Source organism: Oryctolagus cuniculus, chromosome 3, assembly GCF_051225735.1.
Source record: "Oryctolagus cuniculus isolate XC-2025 breed Fujian yellow rabbit chromosome 3, ASM5122573v1, whole genome shotgun sequence".
Classification (NCBI taxonomy): Eukaryota; Metazoa; Chordata; class Mammalia; order Lagomorpha; family Leporidae; genus Oryctolagus; species Oryctolagus cuniculus.
Window position 1 is genome coordinate 145,115,370 of NC_142869.1, and position 17,136 is coordinate 145,132,505.

The 17,136-nt window shown below is 39.9% G+C and overlaps 1 protein-coding gene across 14 annotated transcripts in view; it reads left to right on the top strand.

Annotated features, from left to right (window-relative positions):
* The window catches only part of CD36 (CD36 molecule (CD36 blood group)), a 233,588-nt gene that overhangs the window by 154,053 nt on the left and 62,399 nt on the right, over positions 1 to 17,136 (top strand). For 2 of the 14 annotated variants that reach the window (XM_070071237.2, XM_008258296.5), the window contains exon 1: positions 13,819 to 13,965. The exons of the other annotated variants lie outside the window; for them this stretch is intronic. The gene's annotated coding sequence lies outside the window, so the exon portion shown is untranslated. Of the gene's footprint in view, positions 1 to 13,818; positions 13,966 to 17,136 lie in introns of those variants that run through there. 14 annotated transcript variants of the gene reach the window in all.

The following is a 17,136-nucleotide window of genomic DNA, read 5'->3' on the forward strand; positions in this document are numbered from 1 at the left end:
AAGGCCATCCGAGAGCACCAGGCCAGTATCTGAACATAGCGAGGCCTAACTGACAGTTCCAGATCAACTCCTGGATACTGGGCTTTTTGTGTTTCTCATGACAGAGTTCTTAATTGTTTTATAAAATCCACATTAAATCCAATTTTCACAACTTGGATGACAGTAGAAATAATATTCTTATAAAGTGCCTTTGTAATTTCCTCCCTAATCTCTGGGGTGTGCTCAACATATTGAGTAATTACAGAATTTCACTTCTATTTTGCTGGTAATTTGATGATTAACAATAACCACAAAGCAGGGGCTGGCAACGTGGCTTAGTGAGTAAAGCCAACAACTGCAGTGCTGGCATCCCATGTGAGCGCTGATTCGAGTCCCAACTGCTCCACTTCTGATCCATCTCTCTGCTATGGCCTGGGAAAGCAGTAGAAGATGGCCCAAAATCTTGGGCTCCACACACACCTGGGTGACCTGGAAGAACCTCTTGGTTCCTGGCTTCAGATTGGTGCACCTCTGGCTGTTGTGGCCATCTTGGGAGTGAACCAACGGATGGAAGAGCTCTCTTTCTTTCTCTGCCTCTGCCTCTCTGTAACTCTGCCTTTCAAATAAATAAATAAATCTTTCAGATTTTACAGAGAGAGGCAGAGAGAGAGAGAGAGGTCTTCCATCCAATGGTTCACTCTCCAGTTGTCTGCAATGGCCGGTGCTGTGATGATCCAAAGCCAAGAGCCAGGAGCTTCTTCCAGGTCTCCCACAGGGATGCAAGGGCCCAAGGACTTGGGCCATCTTCTACTGCTTTTCCAGGCCATAGCAGAGAGCTGGATCGGAAGTGGAGCAGCTGGGACTCAAACCAGCACTCATATGGGATGCCAGCACTGCAGGCAGAGGCTTTACCCACTACACCACATCACTGGCCTCAAATAAATAATCTTTTAAAAATAAAAAAGAACCACAAGGGGAGATAAATCTGCATATAGGGGCTGGTGCTGTGGCGCAGTAGGTTAATCCTCCACCTGTGGCGCTGGCATCCCATATGGGCACTGGTTCTAGTCCCGGCTACTCCTCTTTCAATCCAGTTCTCTGATGTGGCCTGGTTAAGCAGTAGAAGATGGCCCAAGTCCTTGGGCCCCTGCACCCACGTAGGAGACCAGGAAGAAGCTCCTGACTTCTGGCTTCAGATCGGCGCAGCTCTGGCCATTGTGGCCTTTTGGGGAGGGAACCAACGGATGAAAGACCTTTCTCTCTGTCTCTCCTTATCACTGTCTATAGCTTTACCTCTCAAATAAATAGATCTTTTTTTAAAAAATCTGCATATAACTGTAACATGCACAAAGCATATAAGAAATTGATACTTTTTGGTAGTTACATCTAAAAACTAATTGTTTTATAAATGAAAAATATATAAAATTGGAAAATATGAAATAAAATTGGCTATTGTGAACAAATTGAGGTGTCTTTCCACTTGCTAAATATAGAAATATCTTAATAATCAGATTGTAGAATCTTGGAGTTGGGAATTATTCTAAATTGATGTATTACTGAAAAAAATATGTGTGTATATATATGTATATGTATATATATATATATATATATATATATACACATACATATGTATTAGAGAGAGACAGAGAGAAAGGTCTTCCTTTTCCAGGTGATTCCTCCTGGTCTCCCACGTGGGTGCAGGGCCCAAGAACTTGGGCCATCCTCCACTGCCTTCCTGGGCCACAGCAGAGAGCTAGACAGGAAGAGGAGCAACTGGGACAGAATCCGGTGCCCCAACCGGGACTAGAAACCAGTGTGCCAGCGCCACAGGAGGAGGATTAGCTAAGTGAGCTGTGGCACCGGCCTGAAAATATATATTTTAATAAACTTAAATAAATGCTATTAGAAATATATGCTCAACTCCCTGTTTAGATATTCTAGATATCTCCTGAAATAGGTGGCATATCTGAGTTCTTGTGTTAAAAATGTTTTCTTATCTGTGCTATCATTTTTAATTTGATTTTTACATTGACAAAATCATTTTAGGATGCTTCATGGAAAAATTTAATGGAATGAAAAATTTATTTTGGTGGAAATAATTTGAAACTCATGCATAGTAGTTTTTTTGTTTGTTTTTTGTTTTGGTAACACAGTTTCCATGAACTGTTTGAAAAATCCCCTGTATACATGGATTTCAAGTTTTTTACCACAATAAAAATATCTTTTAATTACATTTCCCATGAACTTTTTGAAATACCCTCATATATGCTTTTAAAACAAAAGCTGCACAATAATTTCAAGGTTTTGATACCGTATGTTTTTCCATCCTTGATTTATTCACTTTTTATTTTTCTTTTTAATAATTGACAGGTGATATTGTTTACATTTATCATGTACAACATGATGTTTTGAAGTATAAGTTCCTGTATCTTTGTCAAATGGCTAAATTTAGGTTATTATCTTAGAAATTATCTTACACAATTAGATTTTTTGTGACAAAAACACTTAGTATCCATTCTCTTAACATTCCAGAACACAATATAATATTGTTAACTATAGCCACCATGCTGTGTAATAGATTGTGTGACCTTGTGCTTCCTAACTATAATTTTGCCTTCAGTGACTAAAATCTCTTGTCCCCCATGAACTTCCCCAGCCATTGAGAATTTCCATTCTACTGTACTTCAATGTGATGAACTTTTTGTAGATTCCACACCCAATATTTCTTTCAAAAATTTATGGGAAATGAAGATAATAGCCAAGTTTATTTTGTCACAAAAAATTGAAATCTGTGCATACAAGGGCTGTTCAGAATGTTCATGAAAAGAAAAATGTATGCAAGGAAAAAAACTAGATGGGCCAGCGTTGTGGCAAAGCAGGTGAAGCCACTGCCTATGGTGCCAGCATCCCATATGGGCACTGGTTCGGGACCCAGCTGCTCTACTTCTAATCCTACTCTCTGCTGTGGCCTGGGAAAGCAGTGGAAGATGTTCCAAGTGCTTGGGCCCCTGCACTCATGTGGGAGACCTGGAAGAAGCTCCTGGCTTCTGATCAGCCCACTTCCAGCCCCTGTGGCCATTTGGGGAATTAACAAGCGTATGGAAGACTTCTCTCTCTCTCTCTCTGGCTCTGCCTCTCTGTAACTCTGTGTTTCAAAATAAATAAATAAATATTTTTTAAAAACACATGGATTTTAAATCATTTTTTTTGCACCAAAATTTGCATTAGCAGAAAGCTGGAATCAGGAGCCAGAGCCAGGAATTGGACCCTGACATTCTGATGTGGATGTAAGCACCTTAACTGCAAAGCTAATTGCTCACTCTTTTTTATCATTTATTTTATTTTATTTTATTTTATTGGACAGTCAGAGTTAGTGAGAGAGAGAGACAGAGAGAAAAGTCTTCCTTCCATTGGTTCGCCCCTAAAATGGCCGCTATGGGCAGTGCTCTGCGCCGATCCGAAGCCAGGAGCCAGGTGCTTCTCCTGGTCTCCTATGGGGTGCAGGGCCCAAGCACTTGGGCCATCCTCCACTGCACTCCCAGGCCACAGCAGAGAGCTGGCCTGGAAGAGGAGCAATCGGGACAGAATCCAATGCCCTGACCAGGACTAGAACCTGGTGTGCCGGCGCCACAGGCGGAGGATTAGCCTAGTGGGCCGCAACGCTGGCCTATCATTTATTTTTTCACTATTTATTTATTTATTTGAGATAGAGAAAGTGTACTTCCATCCACTAGTTCATTCCTGGAATCCCCACAACAGCCAGGGTGAAGCTAGGGTTGAAGCTGGGAGCTGAGGACTCATTCCAGCTTTCTCTTGGGGGTAGATGGAACCCAGTCACTGAGCTATCACCACGGCCTCCCAGAGTATGCATTAGCAGGAAGCTGTAGTCAGGAGCTAGAGCCTGCCATTGAACCCAAGTACTCAGATGTGGGATGGAGCTGTCTCAATGGCTAGGCTAAACATCTGCCCATGCCTAATTTTAATTGGGCTATCTGTTTTCTTGCTAGTGAGTTGTGTTGTTTATATATTTTTGGATATTAAGACTTTATCAAATGCATAGTTCACAAATATTTTCTATTCTGTGGGTTGTCTTTTGACTCTGTTGATTATTTTCTTGACTGTGCAGATTTTCTAGTGTGATATATAATCCTTTATGTCTGTTTTTGTTTGTATTGCCTATGCTTTCGAGGTCATATCCCAAAACTCATTTCCCAGCCCAATGTTATGGAGATTTTCACCTATCCAGCTCTTTTCAGTAGTTGGATAGTAATAGATCTTATATTTAAGTCTTTAATCCATTTTTGAGTGTTCTTTTTTGTATGATTGAGGTAGAGTTCTGATTTCATTCTTCTGCTTATGTGTCCCTTTTCCACACACCACTTATTGGAAATACTGTGCTTTCCTCATTGTGTGTTGTTGGTGACTTTGAAACTCAGCTGATTGTAAGTGCATGAGTTTATTTCTGGGCTCTTCTTCTATTCTGATCCATTGTTCTATGTGTCAATTTTATGCCAGTACCACTATAACTTTGTAATATATTTTGAAGTTAAGAAGTATAATGACTTCAGCTTTGTTCTTTTTGCTCAAGATTGCTTTACATATTTGGAGTCTTTATTGGGTCCATATTTTCTGATTTTTTTTCTATTTCTGTGAAGATCATTAGCATTTTGAGAGAATGCATTGACTATGTAGATGTCTGGGTAGTATAGACATTTTAACAATATATGGCATCTTTAAAAAGTTCATGAAAATGGACATTATAAAAATGCACAGATTTAAAAAGTTTTGCACTAGAATAAATATTTTCATTTGTCATGAACTTTTTGAAGTATTATCATTGATTATTCCAGTCCATGAACTCAAAATATCTTTTGATTTATTTAGATCTTTTAAAATTACTTCCAATTGATTCTTAAGGGGTTTGATTGTGAAATATGATAAAAGCAATACAAAAGAAATACTGTTCTGTTTTCTACCTCTTGTCTGTGGAGCTATTTTTATTAACTTCATTGTTCACCCTTCACTGTTCACCCTTTAGTTACTTTTGAAGAGACCATCTACACAAAGAAAGGTGCTCATTCTCCTTAAGGTTTATCTTTTCTCAGGGTCCTACTTCATCTCTCCTGTTTTCAATAAATATGTAGGTCCATTATATAGGAGCCAGAAATAATAATCTACTGAACAGGAAATTGAAGTTGAGAAGTTGAAATACCAGTCAGACTTCTTAACGTTGGGGAGACAATGAGGCTTCAAAAACAAATTAGAGATTCCTATCAATGGCTAAGGAGATGAGGTCTCTTCAACTTTTATATTAATTATGGCAGCAATTTTAATCCTTAAGTTCTGAATAGTGCAATCATTAAATTAGAGTGAGATTCTGATAACTGAACTGTCTTTTGGTTAACATTAATAGAAGATAATATATATATAATAGAAATTAATTATTTGGGAAATTAAAATAGTAGTCGAAGTCTATTTAAATATTTATTTTCATTTTGTTTGAATGGCAGAGAAAGTGAGCAAGAGTGACAATAAGAGAGATTGATTAATTGATTGATTGATTTTCTATCTGCTGGCTCACTCCCCAAATGCTCAGAACAGTTGTGGCTGGGCAGGCCAAAACTGGGAACTCAGAGTCTCCCACCTGGGTGGCAGGAACTCATGTATTTGTGGCATCACCTGCTGCCTCCTAGAGTGCACATCAGCAGGAAACTGAAGCCAGAAGCAGGGTCAGAACTGGAACCCAAGCACCCCAGTGTGCAATGCAAGTGTCCAATCCACAGGTTCCAAATGCCTGCTCCCTGGAATTTTTGTGCCAAATCGAACTTGTACATAGCCGGTGCCGCGGCTCAATAGGCTAATCCTCCACCTGCGGCGCCAGCACACGGGTTCTAGCCCTGGTCTGGGTGCTGGATTCTGTCCCGGTTGCTCTTCTTCTAGTCCAGCTCTCTGCTGTGGCCTGGGAGTGCAGTGGAGGATGGCCCAAGTGCTTGGGCCTTGCACCCGCGTGGAAGACCAGGAGGAAGCACCTGGCTCCTGGCTTCGGATGGGCGCAACGCGCTAGCCGCAGTGGCCATTGGGGGGTGAACCAATGGTAAAGGAAGACCTTTCTCTCTGTCTCTCTCTCTCACTGTCCACTCTGCCTGTCAAAAAAAAAAAAAAAAAAAAAACAACAACAACACAACCTTGTACATAGTTAGCCAATGTACTTTCGGATTGCGTGTTCTTTGATATCCCTACCAGGAAAGTTGCTACAGATAAACATTTATTACTGTGATAGTCAAGGGATATTTTGTTTGTCAAAATTAGCTCAATGCTGTAAATGGAAATGAAAGATAATTAGTGTCAGTTTCCTTATTCTGGTACTTGACACATTTTTGTGAATTCTTTAGTCATTACAGATAATCTTAAAATAGTTGCCAAATAAAATGAGAATATTTCCCTTCTTTGCTTACCCTTTGGGACAAAGGGTAGTGATGCTTTTTAGATACACAATTTACTCAGATTATTTCTTGGAAAATTTTTTTGTTTATACTATATATATATATAGTATATGTATAGTATATATGTGTGTGTATATATATATGGATAGGTATATATTCTCTTTATCTTAAATCTTTAAACTGTTAGAATAAACTTAAATTCTAGACAGTGATAATCGATGAATGGTTACCACCAGGCAAGATTATATAATAATTTTGTATTTTATATGTTGCTGCTTCCTCATGAGATTCTTCACTTGAGTGCAGTTCCTGGTCCTGGACTACGTACATAGAATTAGCGGTGTCTCCTGCCTATTTGCCTGTGGCCTTTGCAGTTCAGCCTGTCTCTTGACCTTTGCTTCCTTGTCTTACCCTCTTATCTTCGCCTCTCTCCTGCTTCATGACACTGAAGTGCTTTCTCACCATGCATTACCTTGAAAGCTGAGCAAGGAGACAAATGCTGACCCAGGGATAGCAAACTGTGAGTTGAAGGGTGTGAGGAATGAGAAGTAAGGAGATCAAATATTTCCTAATACAAGTTGAGGTCTGTAGGTTCTCTTGCAGTCTGCTTTGCTCCTTGTTAGCTTCATTTTATATTTCCCATTTCAACCAGAGCCAATATAAAGGAAATGTTAAGTTCTTTGGTGCCATTGACCTTGAGTGTTTTGTCTTTGCTTTTAGTAAACTGTTAGCTTCAGTTGTTATCTAGATATTATTAATTCTCTTCTTTTTTCCCCTGCTGTTATATCCAAGAGTGCCATCAGTAACACCCACGCATAATGGTTCAGTCTTCCCCCTTCCATTCTAGCCCTCTCTGCTGGGGCTGTTGTTGCACACTGGGAGTACATTCCTCCCTTGTCCACACTGTCTCCAATGGGCCGACTTCTCTTCATCAGGATAAACACAAGTTCTAGTTCAGGGTCTTTTTCCTTCCCATGACTGTACTGTTAATCCTCTGGCTGAGCTTCTCATCCCAAATTATTGAGTTTCATGTGACCTTTTGAAAGTATGAACTCTTATCCTGCCGCTCCCTGTATTTATATTTCTTCGTAATTTTATTCGGCTTTCAGAATCAAGTTCTAAAGCTCTTTAGAATATCATGCAAGGAACTTAAAGGCCTGGTTTTCACCCACTTTCCTTGCTTTTTGCCACTTCCCTAACACTTGTCTCTTAGCTTTCCAAACATCACTCTATTCCTACCTCTGAATTGATACATGCCATTCTTTCTGTTCCTTTTGTCCTTTCTCTCATGTGACTAGCAAACGTTTTTATTCACTGAAGCCCTTCTATTATATTACCTTCTATTCTCAATAAGTCCAGAATTTTTCCAAGATCCTATTTTATTGATGTTTGTATCCCAGTGCCATGCTCAGAGTCTGGAGTACAGTCAATGACCAGTAGGGCTGCAAAGGAATAAATTTGTTCCTTAAACCCTTTTCTCCTTCTTAACCCAGAGCTCATCATTCTTGTCATTACTCTTTACAGTTTCTCCCCACAAAACTTAGGGTGGAAGCTTCATGAAAGCTCTTGGGGTTTCCCCTGATGTTAGTTCTTCAATATAAAAATGATGTGCTCTGTGGCATTGGAGAGCTTTGAGTTCAAATCTAGCTCTGCTACACATTTGTTGAGTGACGTTGAATGAGAATACTCAGTGCCTCATTTTCTCTATTAGCAAAATGGGTTCAAATGATCTTATGGTTAAGATGTTGAAAACCAAGCCATGTATGAGAAATCTGAAACTGTTTCCTCATTTGAAAAAGAATTAAATGAGATTAAATTACCTATAACATCTCTTCCAAAGTTCAGGATCAAGACACATGAATTTGTTCTTTGTTCTTTTACTATCTGTCTATGACATTTAGACAGTAACTTCTAATGTCATGTCTCTGCTTCTTTGTTAAAATGAGGAAATGGTAGCAGATGCTACCAGATGCTATGTAAAGAATCAATGCCAAGGTTATTTGATCATCTGAATTTATGCATCAGTGCTTCTATTTCCTTTCTTTCTATGTATACACTAGAGTTTCCAAAGTATGTTTGTATCATGATTGACAGATAGAGATATCTTGAACTGGAAAAAATATTCTAGATTTTCAAAGCAAATGCCTGGGAACTGGCAAGCAATGGCAAAAAGATCTTGGTCCAATTCCAAACAAAAGAAAATTTTTTGGATGTTGACATTTAGATATGCATAGAATTATATAGCAAAATTATGTAAAGACTTTAATGCAATTTTATGTATGACATCCAACTAATGTATTTTGCAATGAGAACACTAATATTTTAAAAACTTGTAGAGGTCACTAAAAGCATTAACAATTTGGGGCCGGTGCTGTGGTACAGTGGGTTAAAGCCCTGGCCTGAAGCACTGGCATCCCATATGGGCGCTGGTTCTAGTCCTGGCTGCTCCACTTCCTATCCAGCTCTCTGCTATGGCCTGGGAAAGCAGTAGAAAATGGCCCAAATCCTTGGGCCCCTGCACCCACGTGGGAGACCTGGAAGAAGCTCCTGGCTTCAGATCGGCGCAGTTCCGGCCATTGTGGCCATCTGGGGAGTGAACCAATGGATGGAAGATCTCTCTCTCTCTGCCTCTTCTCTCTCTGTGTAACTCTGACTTTCAAGTAAATAAAATAAAATCTTTTAAAAAATGTATTAACAATTTGTTTAAGGGCTTAAGGGGTCTTAGAGGAAAAGGTAAAATCTTGGAGGGTACAAATCATTCTAAAGTTGACTATAGTACTGATGCATAAGTAATAAACCTGCAAAAGAAAACTTGACCCCAGGTCAAAGTCCAGTCTTGTTTATTTTTAAATTTTAGAAATGGATGATTAGGAATCAAAGTCACTGGGCTCCTGATCTCATCTATTTCAATTTAGTTATGCATGGATCCTCTTATGACAGCCATAATTTTTTTTTCTGTTCAGGTTTTGGTATTCTAAGGGATTCTTTTTGAAGCCATTATCCTCTTCAGGAGTGCCTACTTTAGTTATTTTATACTTCCCTTTTTGTGCTTATTTTAAGAAAATCTTATTTTCTAAAGCATGAAAATTTCTGTGGAATTACGTTATTAGAGACAGTTGAGTAATTGAAGTGAGGTTCATACATATGCTATAAAGGTGTAGTAGATAAAGCTGCCACCTCGATGCTGGCATCCTATTTGGGCACTGGTTCATGTCCCAGATGCTCTGCTTTCTTTTTCTTTCTTTCTTTTTTTTTTTTTTTTTTTTTTTTTTGACAGGCAGAGTGGACAGTGAGAGAGAGAGACAGAGAGAAAGGTCTTCCTTTACCATTGGTTCACCCCCCAATGGCCACTGCGGCCAGTGCGCTGCGCCCATCCGAAGCCAGGAGCCAGGTGCTTCTCCTGGTCTCCCATGGGGTACAGGGCCCAAGCACTTGGGCCATCCTCCACTGCACTCCCGGGCCACAGCAGAGAGCTGGCCTGGAAGAGGGGCAACCGGGACAGAATCCGGCGCCCCGACCAGGACTAGAATACAGCTCCCTGCTGCTGGCCTGGGAAAAAAGAGAAGGCGAACAAAGTACTTGGGCCTTGTCACACATGCAGGAGACCTGGATGAAGCTCCTGACTTCAGCCTGGCCCAGCCCTGGCCACTGAGGCCATTTAGGGAGTGAGCAGCAGATGGAAGATCCCTCCCCTCCGCCCTCTACAACTCTGACAAAGGAGTGCTGAACATCATAGTCATAAAAAGAATACAGGATAGCTCCGTTTTATCCAGATGACTCCTATATAACTATACTTCATAGAGGGCAATATTTGTGTGTGTTTGTGTCTAAGGTGAAATGAGCTGCTTAATTTAGAACACTCATTTGTCAAGCATTTAATTTGATACTGCTTGGAAATGATCATTCTAAAACATTTCTGGGCATTTTAAATATCCTTAATATTCTAAAAAGGAGCTAAACTCTCACTAATACTTTGTGACCTAACATAATCAATTTCCCTCTTTGGAAAAGGTATTAAAAGTGAAATGTATTAGATGAGGAAATCCAGTCTTCTCTACAGACTGCCTGGCCTATGTCCTGGATTCCTAATCACCACATAACTCTCCATTCTTGTCTTCCTGTCGGAAAAGAAACATATCACTAATACTAGTTTGAGATAGGATTGGCCCAGTTTGCATCCAGTGTTCATCCTGGACCAGTAATGCTTGATCAATGATAGGCAACATTATCTATGGTCTAACTTCAGGAGGAGCCCAAACCAATCATGTACACAGAAAGCTTACAGTGGAAGGCATTGGCCTCCGACAGAACAGGGAAGCATTCTTTACAAAGAGAATCTCAACAAGGAAGGCAGAGCTCGTTTTCAGGAAGAGTTTTGTAAAGACATTGAGACTATGCATTAGATGGACTGACTCTTCAGTGAAGTAGGAAATAAAATGGTGTCTTGAAGTCATGTTTCCCAGCAAATTCTTAAAAGAATAAAGAAGATGTAGAAAAGCTACTAGGATGAAGGTAGGAAACATAATGTGGAAAACAAAGTAAAGGACTGATGAGCATTTATTAACCACAATTCGGTTCATATATAATTTTTTTTAAATATATTTGATTATCTAATGAATGTTTATTATTGGAAAAGGGGAGAGTATTACAAAAAGAGGGAGAGACAATTGCTCTCTTTTTGCCAACTCTTTCTCCACACCTCTTTCTAGAAGAAAATGCTTTGAACTATTTCCAGATACAATGCTATTCTTTGATTCTTTTAAAACAAAATTACTTTCAACATTAATCTTTGATTTCCTCGTGTAGAAAAGATTAGCTTTTATATTACCACATGCAATACCATTCCATAGTCATCCACCACCTCCACAAACATACTTCTGTTGTACCAGTCCCATTGGTATAGTTCCTTTTTTAATACTTTGGATTGTTTTCATAATTATTATGAATTTTCTTCCTTACTGAGCCAGGAATTACATAATGATGACTTTCTTCCTGGGACACTTATTTTTCTCCTGGTTACAATAATCATTTCCTTAAATCTCCTGCACTCCTGATTGATTTCTGCTCCCTCCCTTCCTACCCTGGCCTGTTGCATAATTCTCACCCTGAGACTTCCTTTCCATCTTTTTGTAGAAATTCTCTTTGTCTCTACATTGACAGATGGGCTATTTCCTCAGTCCTCTTTCTTCTGACTTCTCTTTTTGGTGGAATTTTTATTCTGGGGTAGTGCATATATTAAAATATATTCTTGAAAACTTGCATGTAGACTAACAGTTGGAAATTGATTTCCTTCAGTTTACTAAAGAGATTGCTCATTTCACTTGAAATTCCAAGTATTGTGTTGAAGCATAATTTCTTTCTGATTTGTATGTGGGCCTGCTCTCAAGTCCACCCACCAGAGGCTTTGCTGACTTTCTGTTTATTCTCTATACTCTTTAGTGTTCTGAAGACAGGCAGGTGGGCAGGCCATGATGTGTGGCCCTTTGAATCCATTGTACTGATGCTGGATGGCTTCTCCCACTCTGGAAACTTAGATCCTTCAATTTAGGAAAATACTGCCTTCTATCCCACTTTTTTTTATTTTGTTGATGGTTTTGTTTTGTTTTCCATGGAAATCCCACTGGATTTTCTCTATTCCAAAGTCACTTCAACATTCCTACTGTTGTGCTCTATTATATTCACAGCCGTTGTATAAATTTCCCAGATTATCACCCCTTTTGCTTTTCCTTGTGGGGCTTTGTGATGTTCTGTTTCACTAGCTTCATCATGTAATGTCTTAGTTGTCCGATGGCATCAATCATAACATTTTCTTAGAGTCCCCTGTCTCGTAGTGACCTTTGTCAATTCGTTGTTTTTAATTTTTTTTCTTATATGTCAGGTTTTCGTTAAATGACTGATGGTATTTGGTTCTATTTCAGTTTGTTTGTATTTATTTATTTATTTATTTATTCTCTCTCAGAGAGAAGAGAGAGACTGTTCCCATTGACTGGTTTACTCCACATGTACTTTCAATGGGCAGGGAAGCCAAAAATGGGAGCTGGGAATACAATCCAAGTCTCCTACATGGGTGGCAGAAACCCTTCTTGAACTGCCACTGCTACCTACTATCTTCCGAGGCCCTGTCATTGGACAAAGGCAAGACCAGGAATGCATTCGAGTGCAAAATCTTAGCCATGTATAAACTAGTTGAAAAAATGACCAAGATTTGGATGGAATTTTCTCTTATGTACATGTGGTTACAGTTTTATGTCACATATGATCCTTATTCTCTCATAAGTAAGAGGGATTTTATAATTTTTAAAGGTTTATTTATTTGAGAAGCAGAGTTACAGACAAAGAGAGGTCTTCTATCTGCTGGTTCACTCCCCAGGTGGCTGGACAGCCAGGAGCCAGGAGCTTCTTCCAGGTCTTCCACTTTGATGCAGGGTCCCAAGCACTTGGGCCATCTTCCCTGCTTTCCCAGACCATTAGCATGGAGCTGGATCAGAAGTAGACAGCTGGGACTTGAACCAGCACTCATATGGGATGCTAGTGCTGCAGGTGGAGACTTAACCTCATATGCCACAGTGCCTGCCCTGGATTTTGTAGTTTTTATAATATTTTTATGCCTTTTGTAAGGTTAGCAACAGTAGCAGGCTCTAATAGCAGTCAAGAAGGAAGGGTCCAAATGTAGCAGCCAAGCTTAACTTGGCTCAGTATTGTTAAACCTTGAGCAAATTACTAACCTCTCCCAGCATCCCTCTTGCCATCTGTAATGCTGAAAAAACAATGATACCTCGAAGGGTCACTCAGATTCATTGAGAGGATTCCTATGACATTTTTCAAGCCCTGTGTAGTCCGTGTTCAGTGCACTTGCTCTCAGTCAGCAGTATCATGGGACACAATGTAGATTTTTTTTTCAACAAATGTGCTTCTTAGAAGATGATTTCACATGAATATATTTAACAAGGAATAAAAATAGTAATGTTACTCTTTGAAAAGTCAGTCAACACACAAGGCTGTGTTGCCTGCCCGCTAGTCCTATTCTAGAGACATGCACCGTGTGCTTTTAAGTCCTCACCGGAAGCAGCCCAAAGAGGGAAGGAGAATGGAGGGGTCCAGATACGGTCGAGGTGGAATTCGCTATTACATGTAAATACTTTCCCAGTTACCTCATTTCTGGAAGTTGCTCATATCTAAAGAGGTATTCATGAGTTTCAACTGAAGCTCATGCAAGTTCAAGGTAAAAGGAGCCTGGTCTCTGTCCCAGGGACATTGATGTTACCTCCCTAATAGGACAGAGCAAGGCTGCCCTTCTTATTGCCTAAGCCAGTTGAGCAATAGAGAACGGAGCCAGCCCAGGGCAGAGAGAGGGCCATGCGCTGGGACAGTGTGCTGGCCTCCAACTGACCTCTGCATTGGGCAGGCCAGGAGAGCCTGAACAGGCAGCACTAGGTTTATGTGGCGCCAGGAGCTTGGATTTCCAAAGGAGAGATCTGGGAGGCCTCAAGATGTCTCAAGTAACAGGAAGGGGGATGAGGAGAAAACCTGGACATCTAAAAAGGTATCAGTAGTTTAGGAATAAGAACAAAGAACCTTTTATTTTAAAATGACTTCCTGTCTCTGCTTTCCAATTGGAAAAATACGATTCACCCCTGAATTTAATTTCTTTGAATAAATATGCACTACTTCTGTTTTTATTTTATAGTAAATTGTTATACAAGCCTCAGGTTTCTTGTTTGCATAGCCCTAAATATAAGTGTTTGCTTTTTCTAATAATTACAGTAAAATGATAAGCTCTTGTTTTTATTATATAAATGGAACAGAGTTCATGTATTTCAAATATACAGTTTGAAGAATGTAATCATACTTTCCACCTTCCCTCCCTCTCTCCTTGGCTTCAACCCTCTCTTTCCTTTCTTATTTTTCTTTTAGTTGTTTCAATAACGTCCTTTCAGTTTACTTTATCATCACAAGATTAAAATGACAGGCTCTCTTGTTGATGAACAACTTAAAACGTTATCCCTCTTAGTATTTTTTTGTTTGTTCTACTTAATACTTTTGGTTGAATTCTGTAATCAATACACAGTTATTTTTAAGTGTTGAAACTTAACTGAAAAGTGATCACTATTAAATATAAGAGTGGGAATAAGAGAGGGAAGAGATGTACAATTTGGGACATGCTCAAGCTGACTTGCCCCAAACGGTAGAGTTAGAAACATACCAGGGGATTCCAATTCAATCCCATCAAGGTGGCATGTACCAATGCCATCTCACTAGTCCAAGTGATCAATTTCTGTTCAGAGTTGATCATAATGATAGGACTAAGAGTCAAAGGGATCACATAAACAAGACTAGTGTCTGCAAATACTAACCGATCGATTAAAAAAGGGAGAGAACGATCCGACAAGGGAAGCGAGATACACAGCAGACTCATAGAATGGCAGATGTCCTAAACAGCACTCTGGCCTCAGAATCAGCCCTTAAGGCATGCCCATGAGAGTATTTCAGGCATGGAAAGCCAAGACACTCTGGCAAAAAAAAAAAAAAAAAAAAAAAAAAAAAAAAAAAAACCTAAATGAAAGATCCCTGTGAGTGAGATCCCAGTGGAAAGAATGGGTCATCAAAGAAGGAGGTACCTTTCTCTGAAGGGAGGAGAGAACTTCCACTTTGACTATGACCTTGTCTAAATATGATCAGAGTCGGTGAACTCAGGGGGCTTCCGTAGCCTTGGCAGCTCATGACAAGAGCCTAGGGTGATTACTGGTGCCATAAACAAGAGTGTCAATTTGTTAAGTCAACAACAGGAGCCACTGTGCACTTACTCCTCATGTAGGATCTCTGTCCTTAATGTGCTGTACATTGTGATTTAATGCTATAACTAGTACTCAAACAGTATTTTTCACTTTGTGTTTCTGTGTGGGAGCAAACTGTTGAAATCTTTACTTAATGTATGCTAAACTGATCTTCTGTATATAAAGAGAATTGAAAATGAATCTTGATGTGAATGGAAGGGGAGAGGGAGCGGGAAAGGGGAGGGTTGCGGGTGGGAGGGAAGTTATGGGGGGGAGAGAAGCCATTGTAATCTATAAGCTGTACTTTGGAAATTTATATTCATTAAATAAAAGTTAAAAAAACATGACAGGCTCTTATCCACAATAAGAGACAGAGGAATACACTAAGATCACACTAAAATTTATATTACTTAGCAAAACAGCAAAAATCTATAACTGTCATAAAGACCTTAATTTTAATGCTTGTAGTCTACCTGGTTTTAAATTTTTTTTTTTTTTTTTTTTTTTTTTTTTTTTTTTTTTTGACAGGCAGAGTGGACAGTGAGAGAGAGAGACAGAGAGAAAGGTCTTCCTTTGCCGTTGGTTCACCCTCCAATGGCCGCCGCGGCTGGCGCGCTGCGGCCGGCGCACCGCGCTGATCCGATGGCAGGAGCCAGGAGCCAGGTGCTTTTCCTGGTCTCCCATGGGGTGCAGGGCCCAAGCACCTGGGCCATCCTCCACTGCACTCCCTGGCCACAGCAGAGGGCTGGCCTGGAAGAGGGGCACCGGGACAGAATCCGGCGCCCCGACCGGGACTAGAACCCGGTGTGCCGGCGCCGCTAGGCTACCTGGTTTTAAATTTAAAAATTACTAACATATTCCCAAAGTTATACACTAACCCTTAATTTTGTATCATTATTTTGTTATTACATTTGCTCTTTTTTAAAATAGTAAGTCAGCATATTTGTCCTCATTTTCTAAAATTAAATGGGGCTTTCTTCAACTTGAAAACCACCAAATGGCAAAATAGAGATGCCTTTAAAAGATGATTGAAGTCATTCTCTTCTTTTTGGCACCAGGCAAAACTATGGTTCTTTGAAGCAAAATATTTTTAAGTGCGTATTTGAAAGGCAGAATGACAGAGATAAGAGGGAAAGACAGATAGAGAAACATGAACCCGATGATTAGGTCTGAACCAAGCCAAAGCCATGAGCCAAAACTCCCTCTGGATCTCCCACATGGATGGCAGAGGCCCAGGCATCTGGGCCATCTTCTGCTTCCTCCTCAGGTTCATTAGCAAGGAACCGGATTGGAAGCAAAGCAGCCGGGACTGGAATTGTCGCTCTGATATGGAATGTTAGTGCCACACACAATGACTTGGCCATGCCAAGCCAGCTCCCTGGAGCAAAAACATTTAGTTCCTGTTTGTCTTCTTTATACAAGTACAATTAGAACTTTTAGCAGATTAAAAGTAATTGCTTTCAAATTCTAATGTGAAAACTTTTTTTTTCTAACAGTATTTGTACATAGCTGGTACTCGATTAATTTGAAATGATTTTCACTTCTGAAGTCGCAATGCAATGTTTGCTTCCTCAGAGCTTCTGGCCTATTGTAGAAATTACTAGATCTTTCTATAGATGGGGCAGTCTCTTCTGCCTTTGTCTTCCTCTGCATAGGACAATGCCTATGTTGATCTCTGACTTGCGTTTGACAGAAGACCTGGAACCTCATCTCCTCCATGGAGCCCAACAGTTCTTTTCAAGGGTCCCTCTGGGTAGCTCCTGCCATGAATCTCCCACTGTAGCACCTATTGTGCTATTTTAGCATATATATGTATATATGCATTTCTATTAAGCAAGGGTTTTTGTTTACTTATTTTCACAAGGGTTTTTATTTACTTATTTTACAAGTATCTCAAGTTAAGGGACTGATTTATTAAACTAAATGTCTATGTAAATAAG